Source organism: Anomaloglossus baeobatrachus, chromosome 4 (assembly GCF_048569485.1).
Source record: "Anomaloglossus baeobatrachus isolate aAnoBae1 chromosome 4, aAnoBae1.hap1, whole genome shotgun sequence".
Lineage (NCBI taxonomy): Eukaryota > Metazoa > Chordata > Amphibia > Anura > Aromobatidae > Anomaloglossus > Anomaloglossus baeobatrachus.
The window spans coordinates 612,050,437-612,063,870 of NC_134356.1; the positions used below are offsets into that span (position 1 = coordinate 612,050,437).

The window sequence follows — 13,434 nt, forward strand, 5'->3', positions numbered from 1 at the left end:
GGTCTGTCCTGCCAGCGAGAGGGTGTAATATGTGATCCTGAAATTGGTGCAGGATTAAATTAACTATAAAGCTGTAAGGATTGTAGGAGAATAAATGCTGTTTAATGTCAGGAATGACTAATACCTATTTATTACCGTTTCTGCTTACGCTGCTTTTCCCTCCATTTATATAGTTGTTAAAGTGACCAAGAAATAGTTATTATGGGCTAATAGAACTGTCTCCAGTGGACGGCTGGCACCTGCTGTCCCGGCGTGCTAACAAAAATCACTCATTTTGCTTACGATAAGGTACAATATATAATTATTTTTATTAAGTGAGATGCTACATTTGATAGTAGTGTTTTTAAAACTATCCTCCTATTTAGCACACATTGGAATTAGCTTTGGTGGGGTTTCCAGTTTGGAAATTGTCATCCATCAGCGCTGCAAATTCCACATCTGTGCTTGACAATGGGGTACTTTGCACACTACGACATCACAGCTGCGATGTCGGTGGGGTCAAATCGAAAGTGACGTACATCCGGCATCGCTGTCGACATCGGAGTGTGTGAATCGATTTTGATACGGTTAACGAGCGCAAAAGCGTCGAAATCGTATCATCAGTGTAGCGTCGGTCATTTCCATAATTTCGGAAGGACCGATGTTACGATGTTGTTCCTCGTTCCTGCGGCAGCACACATCGCTGTGTGAGAAGCCGCTGGAGCGAGGAACATCTCCTTACCTGCGTCCCGGCCGCAATGAGGAAGGAAGGAGGTGGGCGGGATGGTTACGTCCCGCTCATCTCCGCCCCCCTGCTTCTATTGGCCGCCTGCCGTGTGACGTCGCTGTGACACCGCACGACCCGCCCCCTTAGGAAGGAGGTGGTTCGCTGGCCAGATCGACATCGCAGGGCAGGTAAGTGCACGTGAAGGTGCCGTAACGATAATTTTCACTACGGCAGCTATCACAAGATATCGCAGCTGCAACGGGGGCGGGGACTATCGTGCTCGGCATCGATGCCATCGGCTTGCGATGTTGTAGTGTGCAAAGTACCCCTTAGGCCTCCTGTTGAAGACACAGCTGTATGCAACCAGTCTGTACGGCGGCACATTTATAAGAAAGAGCCATGGGTATTGTGTATTGTATGGAGGCTCTGTATGGCACAGGTTCAGGGCCGGCCTAAGCCTGAACGGTGCCCTGTGCAAAACTGCCCTTTGGTGCCCCCACCCTACTGATTTTTTTACCCAGTTTCCCCGGAAACAAACGAGGACAGGAGGCCTTTTTTTGTATTCTAAAAAAATTGATCTCTTCAAATGTATTGTATAATGAACTCCTCCAGAATCTGCACCTCAAACCCATGTTAATTCCACCACGTCTGAGCACATCCTGATAGGGGGTCTTCTGATCTTGTCCATTTATGCTGTATCCATGGATATTACATTATGGATGGTCCATGCAGATCTCCCCAATGGGGCCCACATGTATCTGGAGAATGAGGCACTGCCGCTCTTCATGGAGAGATGGTATAAATTCCTGTACTCTTGGATGGGAGTTTTATCATCTCTTGGCTGAGAATGGGAATGTTGATGTGTTTTTCTGATGTCCTGATGAAGGAGACTGCGATCTCTGAAACGTGTTGACCTGACCTGTGCATAGAATAAAGAGATGCTTTAATATCAACATTGTTTATCCGCAGCAAAAAATCTGATTCTCCTACCTTAAGTTTTTATCAGTTACCTCTGGGGCTGCAGCTGCTCACCATTCTACTAAGTTATTTCCAGGAGTTGGGACTTTCACAACCCTACCAGGTGAGTGTATACATTTGCACTCGCAGATTGTTTTTATCGGATAAGACCCTATTGGCGCTTTTTTCTCCACAGTTTTTTTTCTCATCTCCATGTCGTGGCTACATTGGTGAGATCAGCATCTACTATACAAATCCTGGGGATAAATGTACAGGATGAGACCAGACAATGCACGATGTAGCCAGTGGCCTGTAGTCCTGGAGCTACAGCTGTCCTGGAGTTATATTGGGTGCTGCCTCTCAGCTCCACTGACCTGAGCAGACTGAGGTGCAGGACCACATACACACCATGAGGACAGAGGGGGCGCTGTGTATGGAAGAACTACGGCATATATAACATAACCTTTATCACCCAGTTTGGGCTCACACCATTTGGCAATGCTGCAAATAAATTTGTTGGAAAATTTGAAAAAACAAATTCTCGCCGAATCATATGATATTTTGTATCACCTCACCATACATGCCTCAGCTGCTGCAGAACGTCATCATACATATCCCAATTGCTGCAGAACCTCATCATACACACCTTAGCTGCTGGAGAACCTCATCATACACACCTGAGCAGGTCCAGAACTTTATTATACATACCTCAGCTGCTGCAGAACCTCATACTACACCTCAGCTGCTGACGATGCATTACATTGATAGAATGGCTTTTATACCCACAATAAACCACTGCATGTGATGTGTAGATGGCAGTGATGCCATGCAGAGGCGTATCTAGGGGGGGGGGCTGGCAGGGCATGTGCCCCGGGCGCAGCTGTCAGGGGGGCGCTGTCAGGCTCCCTGATGCAGCGCTCTGAGAGTCTCCCCGGCGGCTGTGTTTTACCGCCCTCCATAGTGGGAGCCGGCTAATCTCTGAGTCCAGCAGTCAAGCTGACAGCCGGAGTCAGAGAAAGTGTGGCGTGCGGCTCCCTGTGATCAGTTGCATGACCGGCGGTAGCTTTGTGCGACCTGTGCAGTGACACAGGGCGCCGGTCGGCAGACATCACTGAGGGGGGGGGGGGTTCTCCCCCTGCCTCCTCTGGCTCCTACCACAGTAGTGCTGCACAGTGCCATGTGCTCAGCCTGTCACCCTCCCGTCCTCTGCACTCAGGCCTGTGTGCTCAGCTCTAGCACCGCAGAGGAGACCGAAGAGGAGAATGAAACCAATGCTGATTGGCCACACATTAACCCCTTAGTGTCCAGCTGCTGCCTCCATCTTACAGGAGGAGGGCGTTAGTCAGGAAATTGTGCTGCACCTGAGCTTACAGGGGCAACTAAGCTGCAGGTATTTATATCTGAGCTAAGTGTGTTAATGTCTAATATATATTACCATATATCTAATGTATTAGTGACTTCAATGTTCAGTGTATGTGTGCTGTATATGTCCAGTGTGTGAGTGCTGTATACAGGTTGTGAGTGCTGTATGCAGGGTGTGAGTGCTGTATAGAAGGTGTCAGTGCTGTATAAAAGGTGTGAGTGCTGTATTTGGGGTGTCAGTGCTGTATACAGGGTGTGAGTGCTGTGTACGGCGTGTATGAATGCTGTATACCGGTTGTGAGTGCTGCATACAGGGTGAGTGCTGTATACAGCGTGTCGCAAGTGTGAGTGCTGTGTAAGGCGTGTGAGTGCTGTATACAGTATGTGAGTGCTATATACAGCGTGTCACATGTGTGAGTGCTGTGTACGACGTGTGAGTGCTGTGTACAGCATGTCGCGTGTGTGAGTGCTGTATACGATATGTGAGTGCTGTATACAGCGTGACGCATGTGAGTGCTGTGTACAGGGTGTGAGTGCTGTGTACGGAATACAATATGTCCAATGCACTGTATATGGCCAGTGTGTGTCGTGTGCAGAATACAATATGACCAGTGTGTCAAGAATGTGTGCAGTATACGCCCATTGTGTGAGTACAATGTGCTGTATACTGCCAGTGTCTCAGAGTTGTGTGCGTATACAGCCAGTGTGTCATGGCTGTGTACAGTATACGGCCAGTGTGTCATGGCTGTGTACAGTATACGGCCAGTGTGTCATGGCTTTGTGCGGTATACAGTCAGTGTATCATGGCTGTGTGCGGTATATGGCCAGTGTGTCTGATCGGCCGGGATCCGGCACCTGGCACTCTAGCGAATTGGCTGTTTTTAAGGGAACCTGTCAGGTGCAATATGTGACTCGCCCACCCCAGGGCTATGGGACACTCGGTGCCGGGCCGGACTAGTCCGGTGGTAGTCAGTGGTGGCTGGGCCCGGCTCCGTGGCCCTGGTGGGTGTCAGTAGAATAAGTGGCTTAAGTTAAAGTTTGTGTTCGTGACGCCACCTGTGGTATGCGGCTAATAAGCCGCCGCTGCTGTGTGAGGCCTCCGGGATGATATTATGGCAGCAATGGTAGTACTGCTCCCCACAGGTGGAGCAATGCCCGGGGCACGGTTGGTGCTTGTAAATGTCTATGCAGATGAAATAACTGAGGCAACTTCAGAGGTGCAGTTCAAGTTCTTTTACTCACAGTTCTTGTCAGGGCAGGCAGAACCCTTGGACTGCTGGGACCGCTGTCAGGGACCTCCGTCTTCTGGGTGATTCAGAGTGTGAAATCTGGTACCCTCTCTCTTAGTGTCTCTTTCTCTGCTGTCTTCACTAGCCTTGCCTTTGTTAAGATGGACTTGGCTTGGCCTCCATTACAGCCTCCAGGCTGGGGGGTCACCTGTCGGCTGATTACCCCTTTTCTGAAGGGCTGCTCTGGGTTCTGGCCCTGGGAGCTTACAACGTCCCTGGGCCTCGGTTTTTACTGTTTGGAGATTGTCTTTTCACTCCTCCAGTCTCTAGGGACCGTCCCCTGTCGCAGCTAATCACTCCACCGATGTCACTGTGGACCAGGCCACCGCAGCCTGCAGCTACTCGTAGCGCCTCTGGGCCCTCGGCTTCGGTACCCAACAAGGACAGCTCGTGGTACCTACAGGACTACCCGTGGCCCTGCGACCCTTTCTTTCCTTCTCTTCTTTCTCCTCCTTGCCTGCCTCAGCAGGCCTCCTCCTCCCTCCTTTCTCTCGTTCTTCTCCTCCAACTACATGCTGCTTCTCTCACTCCCTGAGGTAAACTGAAACTAACTTGACCTTCCTTTCTCTATCTGCTCTCTGGTCTCCTCCCACCTCCCCAGTTGCTAAGCTACCACCCTATGGGAGCAGGGATGGGTCTTACAGCCCCTCTCAGCATGCAGCATGGGAGGGTTGCCTGCCACTTTCCCTGGTCCTGTGTGTCCCTAGCAATGGGTGTAGTGTGGATTTACCAGGGGACCGGAGTTCACTCTCTTCCTCTCCCAGAATGGGGCATCACACCGCTGATGGGGTGCAATGACCTGTGGCGGCGGAAGCCTCAGGGGCGCCACACTCCCCCACAGCAAATCCCAGCACGTCCTCGGGCTGAAAAACAACAAAAACATGTGGAGAAACTGCAAAAACATTTTTGTATGCAATAACATAAAACAGTAAAACATTTCTTCCCTTTATGGGAGGCACATATCAGTGAACGTTGCGAACTTCTTATAAAGAAACTATGTGTGCACTTTCAGTTCATTGCACAGTTTGGGCACTTCCCCCATAATTCTGGTAGGGGGCACAACGGGTGCAACTATAGACATTTTCGGCTACAACAAGTCCAGTAGCCCGGCAGTTCGTTTCTTTCAATCAAACAATAATGGGACAAATCAACCAGCCATTAAGTCCAATGGCCTGGTTACATAGGACACATAAACAACATACCAGCCACTAAGTCCAGTGGCCTGGTAGGACATGACACATACACTTCCACCGGGGCCCACATTCCAGTTCAGTGGCCCGGTAGCACATCATGGGGGGTGACGTCTTCAAAAAGAATCAGGGGCAGTACAGTAGGAAAGGGTGTCATCTTCGAAAAGAATCAGGGGCAAAACACAGCAGGAAAGGGTGTCGTCTTCGAAAAGAATGAGGGGCAGACAGGGGCTATCTACAGTTCAGCATCTCTTCATCTTTACTTGTAGGGATTCTTCTCCGGCTCCCCACCTGGCAGCAGGTAGACAGCGGTCAGCACAGTCTGCGTCTGCTGGTCTGGCGGGCCGCGCCTGGCATGGCGGCGGCCTGTATTGAAGTTGCTGCTGTGACCGATTCTTGACGGGCCGCACCTGGCGTGGCTGCGGCCTGGGCTTGGCGGGCCGCATCTGCGGCGTGGATTAACGTCGCCGCTGCGGCGGGATCTTGCTGATCCGAGCGGGGTATCGCTGCTGGGGCCTGAGCTGGACGGGCCGGGCTTGGCGTCGCTGCTGCGGTGTGGATGGGCGTCGCTCCGGCGGCGAAATCTTGGCGGGCCGCACCTGGCGTGGCTGCGGCCCGGATCGGCGTCGCCGTGCTGGGCATCTCTCCAGGGACCGCGGGCATGGCAGCGGGGGTTGGGGCTCTCGCGCCGGCAGGGGCATTAAATGACTCACCCCTCAGTTGCATCTCCGGTGTTCTGGTGGTCGCTGCTCCGTGCGTCGCTTGCCGGATCTGCTGCATCACCTTTGCTGCGATAAGGTACATTTTCTTTATCTGCTGGTCTGGCATTTAGACTCTCTCTGCCAGCCTGCCAGCTTATCTAGTCGCCATTTCTTCTTCCTCCGCCTTCCATGGCGGGCACTGCTTCGCGCTCTTTTCTTGGACAAGGGGGCGGGGCTTCTCTTCGCGCCCTTTCTTCTTTCACGCCCCCCTTCTTCCCGCGCTCAGCAGCGCTAATGGCGGCGGTTTCTCAGTAAAGTACACAGTCTGTCACACGGTTCTTCAGGCGCACAGTACCCGGTTAGACCGGGCACGAAATCCTGTTCGTGACGCCAAAAGTTGACTCGCCCACCCCAGGGCTATGGGACACTCGGTGCCGGGCCGGACTAGTCCGGTGGTAGTCAGTGGTGGCTGGGCCCGGCTCCGTGGCCCTGGTGGGTGTCAGTAGAATAAGTGGCTTAAGTTAAAGTTTGTGTTCGTGACGCCACCTGTGGTATGCGGCTAATAAGCCGCCGCTGCTGTGTGAGGCCTCCGGGATGATATTATGGCAGCAATGGTAGTACTGCTCCCCACAGGTGGAGCAATGCCCGGGGCACGGTTGGTGCTTGTAAATGTCTATGCAGATGAAATAACTGAGGCAACTTCAGAGGTGCAGTTCAAGTTCTTTTACTCACAGTTCTTGTCAGGGCAGGCAGAACCCTTGGACTGCTGGGACCGCTGTCAGGGACCTCCGTCTTCTGGGTGATTCAGAGTGTGAAATCTGGTACCCTCTCTCTTAGTGTCTCTTTCTCTGCTGTCTTCACTAGCCTTGCCTTTGTTAAGATGGACTTGGCTTGGCCTCCATTACAGCCTCCAGGCTGGGGGGTCACCTGTCGGCTGATTACCCCTTTTCTGAAGGGCTGCTCTGGGTTCTGGCCCTGGGAGCTTACAACGTCCCTGGGCCTCGGTTTTTACTGTTTGGAGATTGTCTTTTCACTCCTCCAGTCTCTAGGGACCGTCCCCTGTCGCAGCTAATCACTCCACCGATGTCACTGTGGACCAGGCCACCGCAGCCTGCAGCTACTCGTAGCGCCTCTGGGCCCTCGGCTTCGGTACCCAACAAGGACAGCTCGTGGTACCTACAGGACTACCCGCGGCCCTGCGACCCTTTCTTTCCTTCTCTTCTTTCTCCTCCTTGCCTGCCTCAGCAGGCCTCCTCCTCCCTCCTTTCTCTCGTTCTTCTCCTCCAACTACATGCTGCTTCTCTCACTCCCTGAGGTAAACTGAAACTAACTTGACCTTCCTTTCTCTATCTGCTCTCTGGTCTCCTCCCACCTCCCCAGTTGCTAAGCTACCACCCTATGGGAGCAGGGATGGGTCTTACAGCCCCTCTCAGCATGCAGCATGGGAGGGTTGCCTGCCACTTTCCCTGGTCCTGTGTGTCCCTAGCAATGGGTGTAGTGTGGATTTACCAGGGGACCGGAGTTCACTCTCTTCCTCTCCCAGAATGGGGCATCACACCGCTGATGGGGTGCAATGACCTGTGGCGGCGGAAGCCTCAGGGGCGCCACATATGCATCCAGGACCCCGAGCAGTTCTGGATGTATATTGCTAATCCCTGCCTGTCAGTCCCTGTATACACTAGCATAGATAAAGAGATTTATAGAAAAAGTATTTCTAAAGATCTTATATCGTATGCTAATGAGTGAGGGGACTAGTCCCAAGGGTGTTACTTCCCTTGCTAGTCGGCCCCATTAGCATGTTATTACGCCCCTGTGGGCCCCTGTGGGTGTGCTAACATGCTAATGAATACGCAGCATCAGAGGATGATCTCACTCACCTCTCCGCTGCTGTTGCCACCTGACGCTGGATTTTGGCTCAGTGTGCATGACCCCGGAGTTTGGGTCATGAGCACTACTTCAGTTTGAAGCCAGGACACGTACACCCGGCTTCATAGTGCACATGACTAAATCTCCAGGATCATGTGCACTGAGCCAAAATCCAGCATCAGGTGGCGATGGCAGCATCGCTTACGATAAAACATCTTTAGAAATACTTTTTCTATAGATCTCTTTACTATACTAGGGTATATAGGGATGATTAGGCAGGGATTAGCAATATACACCCAGAACTACTCGTGGTTCTGATGCATATTGCACCTGACAGGTTCCTTTTAAATATTGACGACAGCAGCAGACGGCTAGAGAGCTCAATTCCAGATCTGCCCTGTCTTCTGATAGTGGCCGCGGCTGGCACTGCACATCTGCTCCCATGCTAATCAATGAGACGGATGTGCAGTACTTGGCATAATTGTGTTCACGTGACCCTCCACTCTTGCCACTGGCATGGGAGAATCCTAAGGCTAGGTTCACACACTGCGTTTTTTTGACGCTGCAATTTTGTGCGTTTTTTGCGGCAAAAAACGCACAAAAACGCACCCGCAGCGTTTTTGCTCACTGCGTCTTTATGCATTTTTTATCAGTGAACAAAAAAAAAAAGGTGTGATGTCATTTCCTTCTTCAATATGTTCTTCATTCTCCACTAGTGTATGCAGGAGAGCAGACAGCTGCAGAACTACAAGGCTCAGCATACTCCATCCAATAGTGCATGCAGGAGAGCAGACAGCAGCTGCAGAACTACAAGGCTCAGCATGCTCCATCCAGGACTGTATGCTGGAGGGAGAGTCAGGGGGAGCAGACCTACAAGGCTAAGCATCCTCCATCCAATAGTGTATGCAGGAGAGCAGACAGCAGCTGTTGAACTACAATGCTCAGCATCCTCCATCCAATAGTGTATGCAGGAGAGCAGACAGCAGCTGTCGAACTACAAGGCTCAGCATCCTCCTTCCAGGACTGTATGCAGGATTTCTTTGCCCCCCCAAAAAAAAAAATGACATGGGCTTCGCCATATTTTTGTATGCTAGCCGGGTACAGCAGGCAGGTACGGGCTGCCCCCAACCCCCAGCTGCCTATTTGTACCCAGCTGGGAACCAAAAATATAGAGAAGCCCTTTTTTTTTTAATTATTTCATGAATTTCATGAAATAATTAAAAAAAAAATGACGTGAGCTTCGCCTAATTTTTGTCTCCAGCCGGGTACAACTAGGCAGCTGGGGATTGGAATCCACAGTGCAGGGTGCCCATGCTTTCTGGGCACCCCCACTGCGAATTGCAGTCCGCAGCCACCCCAGACAATGGCGCTTTCATAGAAGCGCCATCTTCTGGCGCTGTATCCAACTCTTCCAGCTGCCCTGATGCCGGGTGGCTCACTGGGTAATATTGGGGTTAGGGCTAACTTTATATTATCAGCTGGCCCTAAGCCCAAAATTTATGGTGTCATGCCAATATTATACATGGCCACCATGAATTTCTAGTAAAGATAAAAAAAAACCACAACACACAGAAAAATATTTTTATTAGAAATAAAACACAACACAATTAGTGACTCCATCTTTATTGAAATAAAGAACCCCCCATCCGCAGTAATCCTGGGTCAAGGGTCCCGCGCCGTTCAATCCGGATCCAATATCATCTGATTGGTTTGCTGGAAGGCAAAGCGATCAGATGATGTGTCAGGAGCAAGTGCCTGAATCACATCACACATCAGCTGATTGTATAAACGGCTTTTATACAATCAGCAGATGCATCGGTGCAAAAAAAAAAAAAAAAAAACTCACTTATGTGCTGATTACCGGCAGCTCCTGCAGCAGAGTTTGATCCCGTCCGATCGCTGCAGCAGCTGCCGGTAATCAGGGATGAAGTCTCCTGACGCATCCGCTGATAGGTGAAGCCGGCCGGTGACTGCATCAGGTGATCCATCGCCAGGTCCTGCATCCTGCAGGCATACGTACCCGGGGAGACTGCACACTGCCGGAGCGGCGATACCGTGACAGGATCTGGGAGCGGGCATGGCACCGGGAGTCTGCAGACAGGTGAGTATAACTTTTTTTTTTTTCTACTGTTCACTTTTGCCGCTTCCACCTCCTGCCCGTACATGACGCCGCACGGCAGCTGACATGCACAGGACGGGAGGTGGAAGCGGCGGTGACGGTACCGGGAGGATTCACGCTTCTGTATTTACTGACAGAAGGAATCCTCTTCCTGTACATGTCACTTTACTACCCACCTCCTGTGTTTATAGCTGCGTTTTTGGTCTTAGAAACGCACCAAAACGCAGCTATTTGCGTTTCTCATTGCGTCTTTCAACATCCCATTGCACTCAATGGATGAAAAGCGCAGTGAAAAACGCGGGAATAATTGACATGCTGCGTTTTTGTGGCACCACAAAAACGCAGCTGAAAAAAACGCTGTGTGCAGACAGCAAAAATGAAAACTCATAGACTTTGCTGGGGAAGCAAAGTCATGCAGTTTTCTGAGCAAAAACGCACCTGAAAACTGCGCAAAAACGCCGCTAAAAACGCACTGTGTGAACTTACCCTAAAAGTGTGCAGAGCATGCTTTGTGAGAATTCAGAAGCCTGCAGTCACCTAGAGTGACTCCAGACTTTCATCATAAAAAATTAAAATCAAGCTTTGTAGCCCAATGCTAACAACCTATAATATACTCACTGTCAGGATTCATCTCCACTCGCTGTTTCCAGCAGTCATCACATTGCCGCAACACTCATATGCAAGTCTCATATTTAGTCATGTAACAATTAGCGTCTCTTTCTACTTCTGTTTTTCAGTGAAGATTGAGAGAGTTAGGCTGAAGCCACCGGGGATTACTACGCGAGTCCTCGCATGACACTCGGCTCACGCTCGCAGCATAGCAGGAGCCGAGGGTCATGTGACTGTGGTCCGATTGAGCGATCAGACCACAGCTGCAGTGGGGAGGGCCGAAATTTTTCTCCCTCACTCCTCCATTGCTGGCTGATGAGAGAATCGCACAGCAGTCGCGTTACACCGGTGTAACGCGAGTGCAGTGCGATGTTTCTCTCGCCCCATAGACTTGATTGGGTGTGAGTGGAACAGGCTCGCATTACACTCACAGCATGCTGCAATTGTTTTCTCGGTCCGATTAGGGCTGAGAAAACAATTGCTTATGGGAGCTGCCCCATAGAGTAATATTGGTCCAAGTAGAATGCGATTTTTATCGCATGCCACTCGCTCCGTTTTTTTTCTCCCCGTGTGTGCTAGGCTTTAGGAAGAGCAGCTCGTCTGCACATGACTAAATATGCATATCACATATGAATGAGCTGCCACATGACGGCTACCCAAACCGCGAGGCGGGGGGGGGCGCCAAACAGGATTCTTGCCCCAGCTGCCAGAAAGTCTAGATACACCTCTGATGCCATGTAAAGTATGAGACCCCAATGTTATTTTGCCGCATGATTAGGAACCTGACAGGCGATTCCTTCTGCACAACCCCCGAGTGGAAGTAATCAGACACCCGGCTCCATTATTGCAGTTGTGTATATTTTACTCTGCTGCCGCGTTTCAAATAAAACATACATGTAATATCTGGCTGGGGACGATACCACCAGGTTGACGAGCCTGGGAGGCTTGTGACCAGCGGCCTCTCCCTGCTTTGTTGTCCTAGACCAGGGGTCGGGAACCTATGGCTCGCGAGCCAGATATGGCTCTTTTGATGGCCGTATCTGGCTCGCAGACAGGGCTCCTACCTGTCTATGGGCAAATGCTGGGGCCCTGGAGAGCCGGGGGGGCCCACTCGGCCTCGTCAGTTCTCCTGTCCCTTGGCCGGGGCCCACTCGCCTTTATAGTTCTGCTGGCCCCGGCCGAGTTCCGGGGACCGCAGTCCTCGGCAGCAATCTGCGGCGCCGTCACTTTAAGGCGCGCAGACATCCTGTTTTGAATTTCATCTGTGGGCGGAGCTACCGCCTTCTCAGTCCCACAGATGAAGGAGGCGAGCTTCTGTCCGGCGCTGTGTGGGCCCCCTCTCCACCGTGACCTAATCGGGTAAATGCCCTCCCCGCCTCCCCATTATGGGCCCCGGTGAGCTGCTTCTAACCCCCCAGATGTATGCCCTGCCAATCCCCCTTCCCCGCCGATTCCGCGGGTGCTGGCCCCGCCGATGCCGCGGGTGCTGTACCCGCCGAGCCACGGGTGCAGGCCCCACAGAGCAGCAGAGTTGTGTGTATTTGTCTGTATGTAGCAGAGTTGTATGTGTTTGTCTGTATGTAGCAGAGTTGTATGTGTTTGTCTGTATGTAGCAGAGTTGTGTGTGTTTGTCTGTATGTAGCAGAGTTGTATGTGTTTGTCTGTATGTAGCAGAGTTGTGTGTGTTTGTCTGTATGTAGCAGAGTTGTGTGTGTTTGTCTGTATGTAGCAGAGTTGTATGTGTTTGTCTGTATGTAACAGAGTTGTATGTGTTTGTCTGTATGTAGCAGAGTTGTGTGTGTTTGTCTGTATGTAGCAGAGTTGTGTGTGTTTGTCTGTATGTAGCAGAGTTGTGTGTGTTTGTCTGTATGTAGCAGAGTTGTGTGTATTTGTCTGTATGTAGCAGAGTTGTATGTGTTTGTCTGTATGTAGCAGAGTTGTGTGTGTTTGTCTGTATGTAGCAGAGTTGTGTGTGTTTGTCTGTATGTAGCAGAGTTGTGTGTATTTGTCTGTATGTAGCAGAGTTGTATGTGTTTGTCTGTATGTAGCAGAGTTGTGTGTGTTTGTCTGTATGTAGCAGAGTTGTGTGTGTTTGTCTATGTAGCAGAGTTGTGTGTATTTGTCTGTATGTAGCAGAGTTGTATGTGTTTGTCTGTATGTAGCAGAGTTGTGTGTGTTTGTCTGTATGTAGCAGAGTTGTGTGTGTTTGTCTGTATGTAGCAGAGTTGTGTGTGTTTGTCTGTATGTAGCAGAGTTGTATGTGTTTGTCTGTATGTAGCAGAGTTGTATGTGTTTGTCTGTATGTAGCAGAGTTCTGTGTGTTTGTCTGTATGTAGCAGAGTTGTGTGTGTTTGTCTGTATGTAGCAGAGTTGTGTGTGTTTGTCTGTATGTAGCAGAGTTGTGTGTGTTTGTCTGTATGTAGCAGAGTTGTGTGTGTTTGTCTGTATGTAGCAGAGTTGTGTGTGTTTGTCTGTATGTAGCAGAGTTGTATGTGTTTGTATGTAGCAGAGTTGTATGTGTTTGTCTGTATGTAGCAGAGTTGTGTGTGTTTGTCTGTATGTAGCAGAGTTGTGTGTGTTTGTCTGTATGTAGCAGAGTTGTGTGTGTTTGTCTGTATGTAGCAGAGTTGTGTGT

The 13,434-nt window shown here is 50.6% G+C and overlaps 1 long non-coding RNA gene across 1 annotated transcript in view; it reads right to left on the bottom strand.

Annotated features, from left to right (window-relative positions):
• Positions 1 to 328: 328 nt before the first annotated feature.
• Positions 329 to 13,434, bottom strand: part of LOC142301893 (uncharacterized) — a 139,137-nt gene continuing 126,031 nt past the window's right edge. The window contains exon 3 of the long non-coding RNA XR_012752907.1: positions 329 to 1,625. This is a non-coding gene — a long non-coding RNA (uncharacterized LOC142301893). The remainder of the gene's footprint in view (positions 1,626 to 13,434) is intronic.